At 41.4% G+C, this 21609-nt stretch overlaps 1 protein-coding gene across 6 annotated transcripts in view; it reads left to right on the top strand.

The window, feature by feature from the left end:
- LOC132818304 (guanine nucleotide-binding protein G(I)/G(S)/G(O) subunit gamma-2) overlaps positions 1–21609 on the top strand; it is an 83876-nt gene that overhangs the window by 30115 nt on the left and 32152 nt on the right. Inside the window, exon 2 of one of the 6 annotated variants that reach the window (XM_060829174.1) lies at positions 17824–18069. The exons of the other annotated variants lie outside the window; for them this stretch is intronic. The gene's annotated coding sequence lies outside the window, so the exon portion shown is untranslated. The remainder of the gene's footprint in view (positions 1–17823; positions 18070–21609) is intronic. 6 annotated transcript variants of the gene reach the window in all.

Here is a 21609-nt window from a genome sequence, read left to right as displayed (position 1 = left end):
TTTGAGGGGAAAATATTTCTGAGAGACCTGAACTTGTAATTTGCGAAATAGTCACCTGTGTGTTAAAGCAAGCTCAGCAGGGCATATTGGGGGATCTAATGTAGAGTGTATGTCTCAATATTTGATTTACTTTAACTGCAAAACCTGAATATTCTAAACGTATTGTGTTAAGGCTGCCATCTTTGTTCAAATCTAAAGTCGAGCTGGGGAAGAGCAGCAGCTTCAGTTTCTCCTTGCTGATGTTAAACATTCTTGACAACCACAAGATTTCAGTTAGTGAGTCTCTACAGGAGTATTCCTCATCTCCTGTTGCAAAATCTGGTTTTAGTCTTCCACCAGTCAAGCAATGGCTGAAATTTGGGAGAAGTAAAAAAGAGTGCATGCTTGCACTTGTGTGTGTGCGTGATTCTAGTTCTGAAATATCCCCAATCACTGCCCCTGCTCCAACTCCTCTGCTGCTGAAATCCTGTTCATGCCTTTGTTACCTTTCAGACTTAAGCCTTCCACAGTCATCCAAAGCTCTGCTGCTTGTGCCTTTACTTAGACAAAGTCCCATTCACCCTGCCTCCCTGGGCTTTATGAATATGCTGGTTTCTGGTCAACCAATGCCTCAGTTTTAAAATTCACATCCCTGTTTACAAATCCCTTCATAATTTTACTACTCACCATCTCTATAAGCTCTTCTGTTATGATCTTGGTAGAGACCGGTAACTTTTAAAAGTAAATTCAAACTCCCAGGTATTAACTGAAAAAAAATCATGTCATAAGATTTTACATTTAAACGAAAAGAGGTAATAGCAGCATATTCTGTGAACACGAATTCTTTAAACCTGAATCGCAGTAAACCATTTCCTGGTCTATTGTTATTTCTGATCACAAGTTCCTCTTTACCTTCCATCATGTACTGAGGTACCCTCAACATGTGGGACAAAACAAGAACGTATTAGAGCTTTCAAGTAATCACTTTGATTTTCCTTACTCTTCTCACTTTCTCTGTTGTGTGAGGTAGTTTTGAATCCTTCCACGAAGCAACCACCCAGACTATTCCAACTCTCCTTTGGTACTTTGATTGTTTAGGGCTTGCTTCATTTGAACATGGACTGCTTCAGTATTTGTGGAATCACGCATGGTGCTGAACATTGTGCAATCATCAGGGAACAACCCCACTTCTGACCTTTATGATGGAGGAAAAATCATTGAAACAGCTGAAGATGGTTGGGCCTAGGACACTACCCTGAGGAACTTTTGCAGAGAAGGCTTGGAGCTGAGCTGATTGAACAACAACCACTACAATTATTTTCCTCTCTGCCAGATATAACTCCAATCAGCAGAGAGCTTTACTTCTCCTGATTCTAATTGATTCAAGTTTTCCCAGGGCTCTTTGATGCTAAGCTAAGTCAAATGTGGCATTGATGTCACTTCACCCCAAGAATTCAGCTCTTTTGGCCGTGTTTAAACCAAGACTGTCATAAACTGATTGAGTTCCTGGCATCCAATTGCTAAGCAAGTGCTGCTTGATACTACTGTTGATAATACCTTCCATCATGTTACTGATGATCAAGATAACACTGATGGACAGTAATTGGCCAAATTAGTTTTGACCTGCTTTGCGTACAGGATATACCTGGGCAAATTTTCACATTGCTGGGTAGATTCCAATGTTGTAGTTGTACTGGAACAGCTTGGATAGAGATGTAGCAAGTTCTAGAGCACAAATCTTCAGTACTATTGCTGGATGTTGTCAGAACCTGTAGCCTTTGCAGTATCCAGTCTCCTCTTGATATCATATGGAGAGAATTGAATTGGCTAAAGACTGGTATCTGTGATGCTGGGGAGCACTGGAGGAAACTGAGACAGATCATCCACTCGACACTTCTGGCTGAAGATTGCTGCAATTGTTCAAGCCTTAAACTGTTGTAGGGCATCCCAGTGTTGAGGATGTTTTGATTTGACTTGATTTGATTTATTATTGTCACGTGTACCTAGGTACAGTGAAAGGTTTTGTGAGTACAGTACAGGCAGATCATATTGTACAAAGTGCATTAGGGTAATAGAACAGAGTGAGGAATGCAATGTTACAGCTGCAGAGAAGGTGTTCAAAGAGTGAGGTCAGCATTCACTTGAAATCTGAGAGATCTATTCAGAAGGAGAAAGAGAGGACTGCAGGCGCTGGAGATCAGATTCGAAGAATCCGGTGCTGGAAAAGCATAGCCAGTCAGGCAGCATCTGAGGAGCAGGATAATTGATGTTTCAAGCATAAGCCCTTCTTCATCAGGAATCATCCAGACAGAAGTCCAATAACAGTGTGTGCAAGCTGCAAGAGGGCAAAGCTTATAGCTGTATTGTGCAGGAGTGAGGTGGAGCATATGTATTCCTTAAAAAAAGTCAGATTGGACTCAAAACATTAATCCTGCTGTCTCTCTCCACATGTTACCTGCCCAATTGAACTGCTCCAACACATTGTTTTTACTGTTAAAGCACATATATGCAAGATATAACTCCTGATAATTAGAGACTTTGGTAAGTAAATTATTGCAGTATGTGAGTGACCAGTACAGTTGATGAGATATTGATTGCTGACCTTAACAACTTGTGTGAGATCATTTGATGGTACTGCTTCCAGGTTTACTGGATTCTCTGGGTATGTCCCAGGACAGCAACCCTGCTCTCACTGCTGTTTGATCATGAATATGGAGAGCCTCCTCTCCACTTCCCCTTCCTCCTCTTTTGCCACCTTCATCCAGTGCAAACTCAGAGCTTGGAGCTTACTTTGTTCTCTCTTGTGCCATACTTCATTCCTATCCTAAAGCAGCTTCTAATCAACTGTAATACTTAGCTGAAGCTCCTGCTCCAGTCACATTTGCTCCTCCCCTTTTAAAAAGTGCAGGTTATTTCTAAGCAGTACAAGTTAGCGTCAAGTAGTACAAGCCATTCATCATGATGATGCCTGTTAATGTGCCAAGCCACTAAATAGTAAGGGTAGTGCTGGCTGGATGCACCAACCATAGAAACGATCAGTGCATGCATGAAACTAGTGTGCAGCTTGGATTGCAATCAGTGGGCATGGGATAATCACACCTCATCATCCCCATGCCTATTTTCAGTGGCTATTGAATTTACTGACCAATATAATTATCATACTATTTACAATCAAAATCCTTGCTCTGTTTTGACATCACTTTTTAAAATTATTGTAAAATAGTTTCAGGTGTACAAAAGTTTGAAGCGTGACAATGGAGTTTGTATGTTATGTCCCAAACTCAGTAAAGTCAAGCAGTGGGAGAAACCCCTCAAAATGTTGTCTTTCCCTGTTGAAGAGTTTGCACTGGCTCTTAAGAGTGATTTGTTAATCTCCTGTGAATAATTCAAACCTTGCAATAATTGTCTAAATATTTGACTTCTGACAGCGTTCCCCAATGTTAACAATGAACTGCAGATACAATGAAATTCTGTATGTTGACTTGAACCAGCATTTAGACCAAGGTCAGTCAGCATTAACAATGGTTTGCTGAAGTGTTTAGCAGGTACTGGGCTATTCCAGCCACATCTCAAAGTAACCATGTCTGATTTCCTGAAAGAACAAATCCTAGATTATGTCAGCTTTGGGCCTTGGAGCTTCCTGTAAACTGAAAAGCAAGATGCTGCAGATATTAGAAATTTTGAAATAAAAACAGAAAATGTTGGAAGTATTCAGCCAATGTGGCAAGAAAAGCAGCTAACGTGTCAAGTCTGATGAAATTGTTGACTGCCATATAAGCCGCAGATGTTACTTCATTGCACAAGTCTCAACTTAATTTCCAAACAGCGTGAATTAGACTCTTTTAGAAAAGCAATTTGGATGCAAACTGAATTGATAGCATAGTTGGTTAATACTATGTGCTGTCAATTCTCTACAACATTATAATGTAGCATAATTCAGTTTTATGTCAAGCAGTGCAGAACTTTAAAGTAAAATGTTATCTGAAGTGACCGTCATTTGTACTAGCTAGTTTTAATGCACCCAACATGTTCCTCCAGAAATTAATGGGAAGGCCATATTGTCTGCATCTATAAGGAGGTGTCTGATGCTTTTCAGCAATCAGGCTCTTTTTGATATGATTTTGGGCTTTCAGAATGATGCATTGGTTTAGAAACAACATAGCCAGACTGTCCTGAAAAACAGAGAATGGAATTTGCTGCACGTTTCTTGGTGTTCTCTAGGTAATTATATTTCTGAGCATTGGGATTTACAGATCAGTGCTTAAGAATTTAACTTAATAATTTGATATGGTACATGATTCCACATTTGCCTTTTCTGTATTGTATTACTGAAAGAGGATTGCACTAGCAGCAGTAAAGGGATGCTATCATTTTGAATTGATTTCAAAACTTCAAACATTGGGAAATTGTTGCAGCTTGACCTTCAAAGTGCTAAAAAGTTATAGTTTCAACAGTGGGGAAGAGAACTTGGGTGTTAGAGGAACCACCCTCTGAATGAGCGATAGCTGAACACAGTGAAAAGAGCCCAGAGCTCAAGCAAATAATTTATCTGGGCAACCTTTATATTCCATTGGCTGCTAATGCCACTACCCTATTCAGCAATTGTTTTATAAGACACCTGGAAGAAATGACGGTAGTGTTTTAGTTACATTCGCTTTTCATATAAAGTGTCAGTTTATGGCAAATTTACTTCCTGAACTAGAAGATGGTATTCCAATCCCACTCCAGGACTGAAGTGCAAAGATCAAAGCTGAATGCTTCAAAGAGGGTTTGCTGAAGGTCTCCTTTTTCAAGTGAGGTGTTAAATCCTGTTCTGTATTGCCTTATTCAACCTCAAGTGCTAGTGTCCACCATAGAACATGGAATATAATAGCACAGCACTGGCCTTTTGGCCCTTGATGTTGTGTCGACCAGTGGAACCAATCTGAAGCCCATTTAACCCACACTGTTTCATTCTCATCCATATGCCTAGCCAATGACCATTTAAATGCCCTTAAAGGTGGCGAGTCTACTATTGTTGCAGGCAGTGTGTTCTACACCCCTACTACTATGAGTAAAGAAATTGTCTCTGACATCTGTCCGATATCACTCCTCACTTTAGAGCGATGTCCCCTCATACTAGCCATCGCCATCTGAGGAAAAAGGCTCTCACTGTCCAGCCTATCTAACCCTCTGATTATCTTATGTCTCAAAAGTCACCTCTCAATCTTCTTCTCTGTAATGAAAACAGCATCAAGTCCATCAGCCTTTCCTCGTAAGACCTTACCTCAATACCAGGCAACATCCTAGTAAATCTCCTATCAATCCTTTCCAAAGCTGCCACATCCTTCCTATAATGTGGTGACCAGGACTGTATGCAATATTCCAAATGTGGCTGCACCAGAGTTGTGTACAGCTGTAGCATGATCTCATGGTTCTGAAACTTAATCCCTCTACCAGTAACAGCTAATACATTGTATGCCACCTTAACAACTCTATCAACCTGGGTGGCTACTCAAAGATTTATGTACCTGGACACCGAGATATCTCTGCTCATCTACACTACCATGAATCTTACCATTAGCCCAGTCCTTTTACTCCTTCCTAAGTGAATAACGTCGCACTTTTTTTCACATTAAACTTCATTTGCCACCTCTCGGCCAGCTCTGCAGCTTATCTATGTCCCTCTGTAACGTATAACATCCTTTGTCACTATCTACAACTCCACCGACCTTTAGTGTCACCTGCAAATTTATTAACCCATCCTTCTATGCCCTCATCCAGGTCATTTATAAAAATGACAAACAAAGAAATTTTTGTTTTAAAAAAAAAAGGAAGCATATGTCAGGTATAGACAGGATAGATCGAGTGAATCCTTAGAGTATAAAGAAAGTAGGAGTATACGTAAGAGGGAAATCAGGAGGGCAAAACGGGGACATGAGATAGCTTTGGCAAATAGAATTAAGGAGAATCCAAAGGGTTTTTACAAATGTATTAAGGACAAAAGGGTAACTAGGGAGAGAATAGGACCCCTCAAAGATCAGCAAGGCAGCCTTTGTGTGGAGCCACAGAAAATGGGGGAGATACTAAATGAATATTTTGCATCAGTATTTATTGTGGAAAAGGATATGGAAGATATAAACTGTGGGGAAATAGATGGTGACATCTTGCAAAATGTGCAGATTACAGAGGAGGAAGTGCTGGATGTCTTGAAATGGTTAAAAGTGGATCAATCCCCAGGACCTGATCAGGTGTACTCGAAAACTGTGGGAAGCTAGAGAAGTGATTGCTGGGCTTCTTGCTGAGATGTTTGTATCATCGATAGTCACGGGAGGTGCCGGAAGACTGGAGGTTGGCAAACGTGGTGCCACTGTTTTAGAAGAGTGGTAAAAACAAGCCAGGGATCTATAGACCAGTGAGCCTGACCTCGGTGATGGGCAAGTTGTTGGCGGGAAACCTGATGGACAGGATGTACATGTATTTGGAAAGGTAAGGACTGTTTCATGATAGTCAACATGGCTTTATGCGTGGGAAATCATATCTACAAACTTGATTGAGTTTTTTGAAGAAGTAACAGAGAAGATTGAGGGCAGAGCAGTAGATGTGATCTATATGGACTTCAGTAAAGCGTTCGACAAGGTTCCCCATGGGATACTGATTAGCAAGGTTAGATCTCGTGGAATACAGGGAGAACTAACCATTTGGATACAGAACTGGCTCAAAGTTAGAAGACAGAGGGTGGTGGTGGAAGGCTGTTTTTCAGACTGGAGGCCTGTGACCAGTGAAGGATCGGTGCTGGGCCCTCTACTTTTTGTGATTTACATAAATGATTTGGATGCGAGCATAAGAGGTACAGTTAGTAAGTTTGCAGATGACACCAAAATTGGAGGTGTAGTGGACAGCGTTGAGGGTTACCTCAGATTACAACAGGATCTGGACCAAATGGGCTGAGAAGTGACAGATGGAGTTTAATTCAGATAAATGTGAGGTGCTGCATTTTGGGAAAGCAAATCCTAGCAGGACTTATACACTTAATGGAAAGGTCCTAGGGAGTGTTGCTGAACAAAGAGACCATGGAGTGCAGGTTCATAGCTCCTTGAAAGTGGAGTCGCAGGTAGATAGGATAGTGAAGAAGGCATTTGGTATGCTTTCGTTTATTGGTCAGAGCATTGAGTATAGGAGTTTGGAGGTCATGTTGCGGCTGTACAGGACATTGGTTAGGCCACTGTTGGAATGTTGCGTGCAATTCTGGTCTCCTTCCTATTGGAAAGATGTTGTGAAACTTGGAAGGGTTCAGAAAAGATTTACAAGGATGTTGCCAGGTTTGGAGAATCTAAGCTACAGGGAGAGGTTGAATAGGCTGGGACTGTTTTCCCTGGAGTGTTGGAAGCTAACGGGTGACCTTTATCGAGGTTTACAAAATTGAGTGGCATGGATAGGATAAATAGACCAAGTCTTTTCCCTGGGTTCGGGGAGTCCAGAACTAGAGGGGAAAGATATAAAAGAGACCTAAGGGGCAACATTTTCACGCAGAGGGTGGTACGTGTATGGAATGAGCTGCTAGAAGATGTGGTGGAGTTTGGTCCAATTGCAACATTTTAAGAGGCATTTGGATGGGGTACGTGAATAGGAAGGGTTTGGAGGGATATAGGCCGGGTGCTGGCAGGTGGGACTAGATTGGGTTGGGATATCTGGCTGCAAATGTGTTGCTGGTCAAAGCACAGCAGGTTAGGCAGCATCTCAGGAATAGAGAATTCGACGTTTCGAGCATAAGCCCTTGATCAGGAATAAGAGAGAGAGAGCCAAGCAGGCTGAGATAAAAGGTAGGGAGGAGGGACTAGGGGGAGGGGCGATGGAGGTGGGATAGGTGGAAGGAGGTCAAGGTGAGGGTGATAGGCCGGAGTGGGGTGGGGGCGGAGAGGTCAGGAAGAGGATTGCAGGTTAGGAGGGCGGTGCTGAGTTGAGGGAACCGACTGAGACAAGGTGGGGGGAGGGGAAATGAGGAAGCTGGAGAAATCTGAATTCATACCTTGTGGTTGGAGGGTTCCCAGGCGGAAGATGAGGCGCTCCTCCTCCAGCCGTCGTGTAGTTGTGTTCTGCCGGTGGAGGAGTCCAAGGACTTGCATGTCCTCGGTGGAGTGGGAGGGGGAGTTAAAGTGTTGAGCCACGGGGTGATTGGGTTGGTTGGTTCGGGCGGCCCAGAGGTGTTCTCTGAAGCGTTCCGCAAGTAAGCGGCCTGTCTCCCCAATATAGAGGAGGCCACATCGGGTGCAGCGGATGCAATAGATGATGTGTGTGGAGGTACAGGTGAACTTGTGGCGGATATGGAAGGATCCCTCTATATTGGGGAGACAGGCCGCTTACTTGCGGAACGCTTCAGAGAACACCTCTGGGCCGCCCGAACCAACCAACCCAATCACCCCGTGGCTCAACACTTTAACTCCCCCTCCCACTCCACCGAGGACATGCAAGTCCTTGGACTCCTCCACCGGCAGAACACAACTACACGACGGCTGGAGGAGGAGCGCCTCATCTTCCGCCTGGGAACCCTCCAACCACAAGGTATGAATTCAGATTTCTCCAGCTTCCTCATTTCCCCTCCCCCCACCTTGTCTCAGTCGGTTCCCTCAACTCAGCACCGCCCTCCTAACCTGCAATCCTCTTCCTGACCTCTCCGCCCCCACCCCACTCCGGCCTATCACCCTCACCTTGACCTCCTTCCACCTATCCCACCTCCATCGCCCCTCCCCCTAGTCCCTCCTCCCTACCTTTTATCTCAGCCTGCTTGGCTCTCTCTCTCTTATTCCTGATCAAGGGCTTATGCTCGAAACGTCGAATTCTCTATTCCTGAGATGCTGCCTAACCTGCTGTGCTTTGACCAGCAACACATTTGCAGCTGTGATCTCCAGCATCTGCAGACCTCATTTTTTACTTGGGATATCTGGCTGGCATGGACGGGTTGGGCTGAAGGGTCTGTTTCCATGTTGTACATTTCCATGACTCTCTCACAGTGGACCCAAAAATAGATCCTTGCAGCACCCCGTTAAGTAATTGAACTGCAGGTTGAATGTTTCCCATCAACCTCCACCCTCTGTCTTCTTTCAGCTAGCCAATTTCTGTTCCAAACCACTGAATCACCCTTAGTCCCATGCTTCTGTATTTTCTGCAATAGCTTATGGTGGGGAACCTTATCAAACCCCTTACTGAAATCCCTATACACCACATCAACTGCTTTACTCTCATCCACCTGTTTGATCACCTTCTCAAAAAATTCAATAAAGTTTGTGAGGCATGACCTACCCTTGAAAAAAATCATGTTGGCTATCCATAATCACCTTTTTTTTTCTAGATAATGATAAATACTATCTTTTATAACCCTTTCCAACACATTAAACACAATCAAAGTAAGGCTTACAGGTCGATAATTACCAAGGTTATTTCTACTCCCCTTCTTGAACAAGGGAACAATATTTGTTATCCTCCAGTCTTGTGGCACCATCCTATAGACAATGACTCCCAGGGTTGAAGGGAGTCTCACTGTAGTTAGCCATGTTGGCCTGGAAAATTTGACTGGTTATCCTTTTCGTGCTCATTCATAGGATCTGGGTGTCACTGGTAACGTCAGCAATATTGCCCATCCCTAATCACCTGATGAAGGAGCGTCACTCCAAAAGCTAGTGTGCTTCCAATTAAACCTGTTGGATTATAACCTGGTGTTGTGTGATTTTTAACTTGGTTCAAATTTCGTAGCTTTCTGGGCCATTTCATAAAGTAGTTAAGAGTGAACCACATGCTATGGAGTCACATGTAGATGAGACTAGGTAAGGACATTAGTGAACCAGATGTTTTTAATGACGATTGACAGTGGTTATCTGGTTATCATAGGCTAGCCTTTAATTACAGATTTTTACTAAATTCAAATTTCACCACTTGCCATGGTAGGATTTGAATCTTCATGCCTGGAGTGTTTATCTGGGGCTCGGGGTTCCTAGTCTAGTGATATTACTATGACGGCATCACCACTCAGTTTTACATTGGATCCTAGAGGTCCCAGGCCTGCTGAGAGTGGCCTGCCCAGCTACAAACGTACCCTCCTTGGCATGGACATCTGTAGGCTGTGGTGTCGTAGGCTTTGCATCTCTGATGTCTTCTGAAAGTAATTTCTCTGGGAATCCCATCGGTGGTTCCATTTCCAACTTGATGCCTATTGGCACCATCACTTTTCCCTGAGGAGAAGGAGCACCTGAAGTGAGTTTGAGGTCCTCGTCTCCTTTTGCATTACCATTGATGATGAGCACCAATGGCTACAGTAATGGAGTGAAGGTCTGTGCCTATGTTGGACAGTCATTGACAATCTAGATGTGGCCAAAGTAGAGGCAGCCTATCCATGAAGATGCAAGATGCACATGTCAGAGTCAGCACCGTACTGATAACATAGGTGAAATCCTCCATCCTTGTAGGCAGCTTACCAAGTGTCTCTAATATTTGAGTCTCTGTGCACTTTGGAGCCATTAATGGCTGAGGGCTTTTGGTCTTTTGCCTGGGACTGAGTGGATGCTTGGTATCCAGTAATCCTCAGTATCAGAGACCTGCGGCTTTCTTCTTTACCCAAATGCGCTCATGTCAGTGATGATGCTCATCAGGTTGAGAGAGTCATCAAGATGTACTGCATGGAAACAGAACCTTCGGTCCAACTCGTCTGTGTCAACCAGATATCTAACTTAATTTGGTCCCATTTGCCAGCACTTGGCCCATATCACCCAATTGCATTTTAAATATTGTAATTGTACCAGCCTTCACCACTTCCTCTGGCAACTCATTCCATACACGCACCACTGTCTGTGTGAAAAGGTTGCCCTTGGTTCCTTTTTAAATGTTTCCCATCTCACCTTAACCCTTTAGTTTCAGACTCCCTCAGCCCAGGGGAAAGACTTTGTCTGTTCACCTTATCCAAGCTCCTTGTAAGACCATAAGATATAGGAACTGAAATTGGGCCATTCAACTCATTGAGTCTTCTCTGCCATTCAGTCAGGGCTGATGGGTTTATTCACCCCATTCTGCTGCCTTCTCCCTGCAACCTTTGATCCTCTTAACAAACAAGAACCTATCTGTGTCTCTCTTCAATATACTCAATGACCCAATAGCCTTCTGTGGCGATCAGTTCCATAGATTCATCATTCTCTGGCTGAAGAAGTTTCTCATCTCTGTTTTTAAAGGATCTTCCCTTTACTCCTTGGGCCCTCGTCTCTCTTGCTAATGGAAACATCTTCCCAACATCCACTCTTACCAGGCCTTTCAGTGCTCTGTAAATTTCAGTTAGATCCGTCCTCTTCCTCCTAACCTCCATCAAGTATAGGTCCAAAATTCTAGAATGTTCTTCATGTATTAAGAAATTCATTCCTGGGATCATTCTCGTGAACCTCTTTGTAAACCTGCTCCAGGGCCAATCCATCCTTCCTGAGGTATGAGACCCAAAATTGCTCACAATATTCTAAATGTGATCTGACCAGAGCCTTTTAAAGTCTCAGAAGTTCATCCCTGCTTTTATTTTCTAGTCCTCTTGAAATAAATGCCAACATTGCACTTCCAGAAGAGTGAAGATCAGGTAAAGCAAAACATTACTTATGGGCGGCACGGTGGCACAGTGGTTAGCACTGCTGCCTCACAGCGCCTGAGACCCGGGTTCATTTCCCGACTCAGGCGACTGACTGACTGTGTGGAGTTTGCACGTTCTCCCTGTGTCTGCGTGGGTTTCCTCCGGGTGCTCCGGTTTCCTCCCACAGTCCAAAGATGTGCGGGTCAGGTGAATTGGCCATGCTAAATTGCCCGTAGTGTTAGGTAAGGGGTAAATGTAAGGGTATGGGTGGGTTGCGCTTCGGCGGGTCGGTGTGGACTTGTTGGGCCGAAGGGCCTGTTTCCACACTGTAAGTAATCTAAATTACTTTATTTGACATCAGTGCTGCCATTTTGGGGTCAATATTCCAACTGCCATCCTGTATTAAGGTTACCATGTTGAACATGCTAGCTTGTTACAGATGAGTTACTGGTTCATTTCCTGCAGCAGAACCTGAGACTGTACAAGTGTTAATTGCGCTTTCTAGTGTTCTTTGAAGTTGCAAAGGTTTACAGGATGTGGTGTGGCAACTGCTGAAGAACTTCAAAGTTACTGCCAAAAAAACAGTTGCTGTTAAGAAGACTGTGTAGATTGACCTTCCTCATGGAATAGCATGTGAATGGGTGAATGATCAATGATTCATTTTATAAAAAATGGGAAGAATGGGTAGTGGAAGAGAGACAGAACAAAAATGGAAGGGAGGCAGCACTGAACAGTTTGAGTCAGATGCCCATAAGCATTGTCCTAATCAGAGGAAGTGAGGATTGCAGATGCTGGAAATCAGAGTCAAAAAGTGCGGTGCTGGAAATAGCTTTATCCCTGGTGAAGAGCTTATACTCGAAACGTCGATTCTCCCGCTCCTCGGATGCCGCCTGTCTGGTTGCGCTTTTCCAGCGCCACACTCTTTGGCATAGTCCGAATCTGCCATTTACTGATACTGCTTTATCATCCCTTTTACTGACCACTACATTGTTGTCTTTGCTACATACAAAATAAAAAAAACATGATGTTCCAAATGAAATATATGCAAAAAGAATTCTTTTGCAAAAAGGTAAAGTAATCACCTCTTATAGGAAGGGTGTTGTAAAACTTGAAAGGGTTCAGAAAAAATTTACAAGGATGTTGCCAGGGTTGGAGGGTTTGAGCTATAGGGAGAGGCTGAATAGGATGTGGCTGTTTTCCCTGCAGCATTTGAGGCTGAGGGGTGACCTTATAGAGATTTATAAAATCATGAGGGGCATGGATATGGTAAATAGACAAATTCTTTTCCTTGACATGAGGGAGTCCAGAACTGGAGGGCATAGGTTTGGGGTGAGAGGGGAAAGATTTAAAAAGCACCTAAGTGGCAACCTTTTCAGAGTGGTGCGTGTATGGAATGAGCTGCCAGAGGAAGTGGTGGAGGTTGGTACAGGTACAACACTTAAAAATCATCTGGATGGATATGTGAATAGGAAGGGTTTAAAGAGATATGGACCAAGTACTGGCAAATGGGACTAGATTAACTTACAATATCTGGTCAGCATGAACGAGTTGAATTGAAGAGTTTGTGTTTCCCTGCTGTACATCTCTGACTCTATTCCCATCCTGCTTGTCTTCTGTATGCTTTTGTATACTCCTAGTGCCCTCAAACAGTGCAGCATGAATGGTTGCAACAAGACTGCTAAATAATAGTGGTGGACCTTTTGTCATGTGGTTTTGATGCCACATCACGAGTCAAGACAGGTTGGTCAAGGAGAAGGCAACATCAGCAATGTCTTCAGGTTTCAACTTCACCTAACACTAACTAATGTATATTAATAATAAATACTACATGGTTAACACAGATATATTGTTATGGTCTTTATAGTTATTAATCTAGTTTGTGTGTTCGTGTCCATGTGCTCTTACGGTTTTCTAAAGTTCCAGGGTAGTGTCATCGTGTCTCATCTCATCTCATGTATGTGGGTAATCTGGTCTTGTCTATTTTAACTTTGCCTCCGCAATACTATTTATACTCTGGTGTTCCGCTCCATGACATCATCACACGACTGCACTCAGACTTTGAGCCCTTGCGTAACACCGTTCCCCCAAGCTTTAGCATCTCATTATAAACATTGATTAACATTTATTTACATTGTAAAATTTGTTACTCAGATTATTTATCGTATAACATTTATTGAATTTTTTTTTTCCTTACCTGTCCTATCCTTCCACAACTTGATTAATCAGTTTTGATAGGAAAGTCTGTGACCATGAGCAGAAACACTTGAGGTCAAGCTGATGATCTTGCGTTTTCTCTGCTGGCTTCTGATTTCAGAGATTCATTACTCTAAAGGACTTGCACTTTTGTAACAGTAGGGGTTTATGAAAATTACAAGGTGTTAAGTATTTAACACTATTATTAATGTTGGCCACTGCAGTGAGTTCTTCTTGGAAGAAATTAAATAATCCATCTTTGCATTGCTTTTCATGAAATGAAGCTTCTTGCCTTGTGAAATTGATCTGTTCTTCAAGGTTCTGATCCAAGGCATGAGTAGGTTGGGAATAATTTGATCTTTTGCTTGGTACATTCTTCAGACTGTAGCATGTCATCAGTGATTCAATTTCTACAGTACATTATTGATGGAAGTCTGAACAGTTTTGACTTCCACATGTAACAAGATAGTGTAGTATTCAATTCTTTAGGAATTCATGTTGTTGTTGTTGTCACATTGTGTACTGTTTAGATGAGAAGCCTATCTCCTCTGATCAAGTGGTTTATTGTGGTTAAGTAGTCACATGTTCTTTATTCAATGGACCCTTTGCTGTATGATACCTCTGAAATAATTTTCTAGGTTCTACATTCACAGGTATTGGACTAGTTATAGACTGAGCTCTTAGATCAATGAATTTCTTCAATCAAAAGAGACCAGTGACATTTTTGTTGCAAATTAACACATGTTGTTTTCTGTAGATGTTTTGTTCAAATGGTACATATAGGTCATTAATGAAATTATCTACAGTCTCTCCTGGAAACACATATCTGCTACTGAAGGGTGATCTCAAAATGATTTATTTGTTCTTGAAATTATATATTGACCAAAATCTGTTATGAGGAATGAGTATGCATTTCTTATTGATCTGTTCTTTATGTAATGCACAATTAGAAGTTGTTCCCCTGCAGTAGAGACTTATGCTAACAACATGTTCTGCATTTCATTTTGATATCTGGTCAAAAAGCAGTTCAAAATCTTAGGAATTGTGCTTTCAATGTCTACAAATTTGCTGATCTATAAATAGATTTGAAAGCTTACATTTATCTCTGAATTTTTCGTATTACTCAATTATTGACAGTATGTGACATTTTTGATTATTTTCTAGATTGGAAAAATTTTGTGAGGATTTGATCCTGTATTACACTCATTCCTTTGCCTCGTGGTATTTTTAGTTCATTAGAGTTATTGTGCAATCTTTGTTTTTGTAAAAACTGTCGTTAGAATATAAAAATTGAAAGTTGATAAAGTTTATGCTGTTTTAAGTGTTTTTCTAAAGTAAACTTCAAATCTCCCATAACAATATGGTGTCTTTAAAGAAATGAATGTAGATATTCCTTTTGCAAGGTGGTTGTACTTTGTGAAAATGGTTTCATTCAATAAGATCCAATGAGTTTTAAAAAAATTGTTTTGATGCCTGCCATGATGTAATTTAGGCTGATGTGCTGTGTCTGAGAAATTCTCATCAAATTCAACATCACATGTTCAAATGCATCCTCTCTTCCTTTAACTGATTATTCATATGTTAATGAATAAAATCAATAAAAAATCTTTTGGGTGCTAGTAAAACTTCATATTTGTTGTTCCAGCCATCGAAATAATAAAGATTTCACTACCTTCGCTGTTGAAGCTTTGATACTTTGAATTGCTGTAACCACTTTTATTCCTGCTCTTTTCAATTCAATTTTCTTTAACCCTGAACGTGAAGAATATTTTATTGTTAATTTTTGTCATCAAATAATTTTGTCTTAACTGTGCTCCTCTGTTTAGTTTTTTTTCAGTCCAAACAAAACCTTTTGACCTGTCCTTAAGGGATTAAATTTGCTTTGAGTACTGGATAATTTGCTTCTTTCTATGCGTACTCCATTCACATTTATCCCCTTAACTGTTCATGGGCTTTCATTGCTTTCCCTGCTTCTTTTAAGGACTTGCTTCCCTATTACTAATTGTAAAAGGCTTTTTGAGACTTGGATTGATTGCTCTGATGGTTTCTCAGGTTTTCTGTTGGGCAATTCTTGCTTCAAAGTGGCGATTCAGCTTTGTGACTTTTCTGGCTGCTAGCTTTTCTATCTCGTAATTTCTTGAAAAAAAAATTGAATTGTTTTCTCTCAACAATCTCTGGTCAGTTTCTTGACCTTCACTCCTGCCACAATTCTCTTGGCAGTGTATTCTGCCACTGGCACCATCTTTTCTCATATGGTTTGATGCAACATTTGGATTTGGACTAGTTTTAAGCCGCGAATTGTCTTCAAGCTTAAACTTCAATGAAATGCTATTTATTATACACTAATTACTACTGTAGATTTTAATCACAGATACTTGGCTCTGATCTTATAACATTGGGTAATGTCTAATTATCATCATCATCATTGTTTGTTCAAGTCTACATGCTCTCAAGACACTCAAGTTCTAGCCTAGTCTAGGGTTGACTGATCTAGTTCTGCCCCCACTGCTATTTACACTCAGAAATGTGTAACACTGTGACCTTATTCACAAGGTTGACCTTGGGTTCTTAAGCCTTTACACAATAGTGGGCTTAGTAGTCTTGGGGAGGGGTGGGAAACAGAGCAGCTCTGAACCCGGGCTTCAGACTGTGCAACGATATGAATAGCAGCAGTCTGGACTGCCTGACAGGCAACAACGAGGACAGTGATAGAAACATCCTGAGAGAGGAAAACTGACTTGTGTTTCACATTTAAAACCTGCAGATGCTGGGAATCCGAACAAAAACAGAAATTGCTGGAAAATCTCAGCAGGTCTGGCAGCATCTGTGGAGAGAAATCAGTTAGCGTTTCAGGTCCAGTGACCCTTCCTCAGAATAACTAAACAGTACATACTGTGGTGTAATATTAGATATAAAGAATCTGTTTAAAGATTTTTTTTCTCTATTTAAAGACCTTTATATTTGAAACAAATTGCAAAAGTGCTGAAACATGCAGCCATTGTGCTGTACTATAATTGCAACTCAGTTGGCAACACCTTGAATTTGTTCTTGAAGCGCAATGTTGACATAAATGACTGGGAGGTGCTTGCTACCAATCGTTCAAAATAGCAACAACTTGTCTATCAAACTGCATCATGCTTTGAGACCAAATTACTTAAAGATGAGGCAAAGCAATAGTGGAGAAAGAAAAGAAAGCTAATCCTGCACTTCAGATCCCACTACCTCGAGACATGCTGTTCCACGTAATCAAAGATCTGTTGGACAAGAATTGGCCAGTTCAGTCCCATGATGACCCATGGCAGAAACCCGCAACCCTGTGTGCATATCATCCTCCAATCGAGAGATAGCTGATGACTGGATTTCTATTGTAAGTTAGTCAAATTTGAGACATCAGTTAAAACTAATACAACTGTCGAGGACACAATTGTATGTTCTTTTAAGAATTCAATAAATATTTTTCTATTACAACCATTAGTTATTAGCTCTTTTCAGGGTGAAAGCAAAGGTCTATTTACAAAAGTTAACAAGAAACTTCTAAATTGCATTGTGATTGAAATTCTGTGGCAGAGGCCAGTCATGCCATTTTTCCAGGATTTATGTCAGGGTTGGGTAGACATTTGGCAGAAATTCCAGGTGACTGCAAACAAAGAAATGCTTTATACGCGATGTGATGTCTGTATTCTAGCTTTGAATATTTCCCTGATGGTCATAGAAGCTTACCAGCAAAGAAAGAGATCATTCAGCCCATCTTGTCTGAGCTGCCTGTTTGAAAGAATTATGCAATTTAAGCCCCCACCCCACCCCTGCCGATCACGCTCGTTTTCATTACAAGCTGCATTTTCATGTACAAACAGTGCTTTTATAACGCGTTGGTTGCGTTCTTGTGTGACCCTGCGCTATATAAACATTGCATAATAAAAACAGCACTTAAAAGCTTTGGCAATGCAATCGTGTTATAGCCAACACATTTTCAAAGTTCGCACTATAGAAACAGTGTCCCCTGTTCATCAATCATAGTGTTGACGAAACGTGCATTATAACAGAACGACGTACAAATGGCCAATTTCTTTTTACAGGCTATTAGTGAAGTTTGTCGTCACCACCCTTCCAGGCTGTACATTGCAGATAATGTGCTTGCTGTGTGTAAATAAAACGTCCTTGGGCAGAAATTCACAGGGATAGACTGTGACCTACGCTAACTTGGTGTCGAGTGGGATTTCCGACCCTGAGTGTCAGTTTCAATGGCACCCGACCTCCATAGAATGCAATGCTGTGACTTCAGGCAGGCCCATTGATGACACCTGATAGAAATCTAGATCTAGGTAAGTCAGGGAGCTTTTGATTTTGGATTTTGGGATGGGTATGAGTGGGCTTTGAAATATGTAGGAAAGAATCCTATCCACCATTTTAAAAAAAACTTAGAAAAGAGACTAAAAAAAAGATGAATTTACACATGGTGAGTGGGCTGCCAATTTCAGTCCCTCACAACCAGCACCCGCCCCCCCCCCCCAACTCTGTGTTATGGGGTAAATGGGTGAAGTTGCTGGATTACTGCCTGGTAATTTCTGTGGCCTCCTGCCAAAATCATACCCAGCCGAGTCATGTAATCTCGAGCCATTCATCTCGCCACTGATTGATTATTTTACTGCGTCCACTTCTGACCATCCTTCCTGTGTCAGGTTTCCATAACATCCATGTACCAACTGGTTGTCATCAACTGGAAAATAACCAAAAGCAAACCAGGAACCAAGATCATTTATTCAGTTAAAGTTTTCTTTGGAGAAAATTGAAATTGTAGAATATTCTCCACCCTGTTCAATTTAATATCAAAGCTAATTAAATAATTATTGCTGGTTTTGGGAGAGGTACAGGCAAATATTTATGCTTTTTTTTCACTCCAGTGGACCAGCAGTGTACTGCTCAGTTTGGAAGCTGGTACTTTTGAGGTGGATTGATTCGTTGGTAGGACGATGACATCTTTCCAAATTGGCCTACGTAGAGAGGAATGTTTGCCAAACACCATTCAATAATGGGCATACTCTTTTGAGCATTCACTATGTTAAAAGAATTGATTGCCAAAATGATAGAATTTGCACATTTTTTACTAATTTTGAGACTTAGAAGCAAAACAGTCAATCTGAAGCACTAACATGCTTTGTCACAACAGTTAGTTTATCGATTATTCTAATATTCTGCAAACAACTCTGACAAAACAGGCATGTAGCTCTTATGCAAACCTTTCAAAACATTGGAGATTTTCCACTAGGTGTAGGCCCATGTTTCTGTGTTTTCTATATTTATGTGAACAACATCCTTTAGTAGGTGTATGTTTTTCAAATGAGTAAACATTTGGTACATTATTAAACTTTTGTGCTTTATTGTAATCTCCTATTTTAGAGTATCTGTCCCTTTTCACAGTTGGAAAAAGCTGGTCTGTTTCTTAAAGTATCGTGGTGAATAATTTTACAAATTTCATTTTAACATTTTGTTAGGAATCTTTGGAATGTTTCTACGGACCACAGCTGGCATTTGACCCAAATGCCTGAGGTGGTGCTTCTGACCCAAGCACATTTTCATACAAAGGACAGGCTATACTGTAGCTATGATCCAGAATGTAACTTGGCCAGTTTTATTGTACTTGATAATGCTGACATTCATTGTTGCTCAATTTAATAAAATATGTCTCTTTATCCCCTGCCAGCCAAGAAATCTATGAAGCATGTGAACTCAGGAGCGTAGGAGTGGCATTGAATGATGTCGTTAGGTGACATGAACTAAGAAATGCTGGATAGATTTCAGAGAACCCAATTCCTAATTTTTACATGCCAGTCTATTCGATTGCAGCATAATTAGTGATGTAAAGGGAGCTATGGATCCAAAGCAATGTGGTTGACTCTTACTTACCCTGTGAAATAGCTCAACAAGTGTGATGGTATATGGCAATTGGGCAATGGCAGCAGATGCTGGTCTTGCCAGTGATATCACAGCCTATAAAAGAATTGAAGAAACAAACGCAATTTCTGATCTTGTACTTTTTTGGGTTTTTTTTCTAAATGTTGCTAAGGAGTCTATTAAATTCAGCAACTCCTACAGGCCAGATGCTTTATTAATCTTCTTGAAAAACCAAGTGAGTTGCTGCTGTGCTGTCATGGGACAGCGCAGTGCTGCAGTAGTTAGCACTGCTGCCTCACAGAACTAGGGACCCGTACTCGATTCCAGCCTCGGGTGATTATCTGTATGAAGTTTGCACATTCTCCCCGTGTCTGTGTGAGTTTCCTCCAGATACTCCAGTTTCCTCCAACCATCCAAAGAATTGCAGGTTAGGTGAGTTGGTCATGCTAAATTGACCATGGTGTTCAGGCATGTGCAGGCTAGGTGGATTAGCCATGGGGAATGCAGGGTTACAGGGATAGGATAGGGGGTGGGATACTCTTCAGAGGGTTAGTGCAGTCTCAATGGGCTAAATGGTCTGCTTCCATACTGAAAGGATTCTGTGATAGGGCCAAGGCTCCAATGGCTTTAATGTTCCAATAGGATGCCCACGGCTATCATTTTGGAACATCTGATTACATATTAACTACTGTAGAATGCTTTAAATTGCACTATGTAACTTGTAAAATTGACTCATTTAAAGCTACCTGTAAATAATGCTTTTTAAAAATATATATTCTAACTCAGGAGGAGGGCTTGAGCTATAGGGAGAGGCTGAATAGGCTGAGGCTATTTTTCCTGGAGGCTGACGGGTGACCTTATGAAATCATGCAGGGCATGGATAGAGTAAATAGACAAGGTCTTTTCCCTAGGTTGGGGGAATCCAGAACAAGTGTATAAGTTTAGGCTGAGAGAGCAAAGATTTAAAAGGGAGCTAAGGGGCAAATATTTCATGTAAACAATGGTGTGTGTGAGTGGAATGAGCTGACGGAGAAAGTGGTTGAGGCTGGTACAATTATAGCATTTTTACCCATTTGAATGGGTGTATGAATATGAAAAATTTAGAGGGCTATGGTCCAAGTGCTGGCAAATGGGACTAGATTAATTTAGGATATCTGATTGGCATGGACACATTGGACCAAAGGGTCTCTTTCTGTGTTGTACATCTCTATGAATCTGACTATTGTCTGCTTACATAGGGTCCTCTGAAGTGCCCTCTGGACAGATATTAAAAGTGCAGCTTATACAAACTAAGCTTTTGCTTCTGTCTTAAGTACTTTGTTTTTAAAAAATGTTGAATCGTCCTACCAGATGTACAGTGAGCATATCAACATTTGAAACTCTAATCACTGCTCAAAACTCCAGCATTGCCATATTTGAGGGGACGCCCATTTCTTGGGTGCGTACACAATGGAAGCTCTGCCCTACTGTTGGCTTGTTGGCTTTCATAAGCAATTCACATAATTTGCATATAATTTGTAATGTTATCTGTATTAAAAGGTGATGTGGAAAAGAGCTTGACATGAGTGTTATATGACAAAGTTACGTTATGCCGGACACCTCCAAATATGATGATATTGCAGATTAACAATAGTCTGTCAATTCAAGAAGTGTTTTCATAAAATCCCTACAGTACAGAAAGAGGCCATTTGGCCCATTAAGTCTGCATCTACCTTCCAAAGACTGGCTCACACATACAACCCCCCCCCCCCCCCCCCCCCCAATTTCCCTGCATTTTGGAAGTGCCAGGTTTCATCTAGCCTGATTTTTGAAGAGATCCGGCATCAGCTGTTTTAATCACGAACCAATATCATTTTGAACTAATTTTGCAAATATTTATTGAATAAATACAGTGGACCCTCCGCTGTAATGGAGGAGAAAAAGTGTTATTCTGGCTATTTATATATAACTCCTATTAGACAATTAATAGA

This window comes from Hemiscyllium ocellatum, chromosome 8 (assembly GCF_020745735.1).
Source record: "Hemiscyllium ocellatum isolate sHemOce1 chromosome 8, sHemOce1.pat.X.cur, whole genome shotgun sequence".
NCBI classification, from domain to species: Eukaryota; Metazoa; Chordata; class Chondrichthyes; order Orectolobiformes; family Hemiscylliidae; genus Hemiscyllium; species Hemiscyllium ocellatum.
This window is presented reverse-complemented; position numbering and strand designations above follow the sequence as displayed.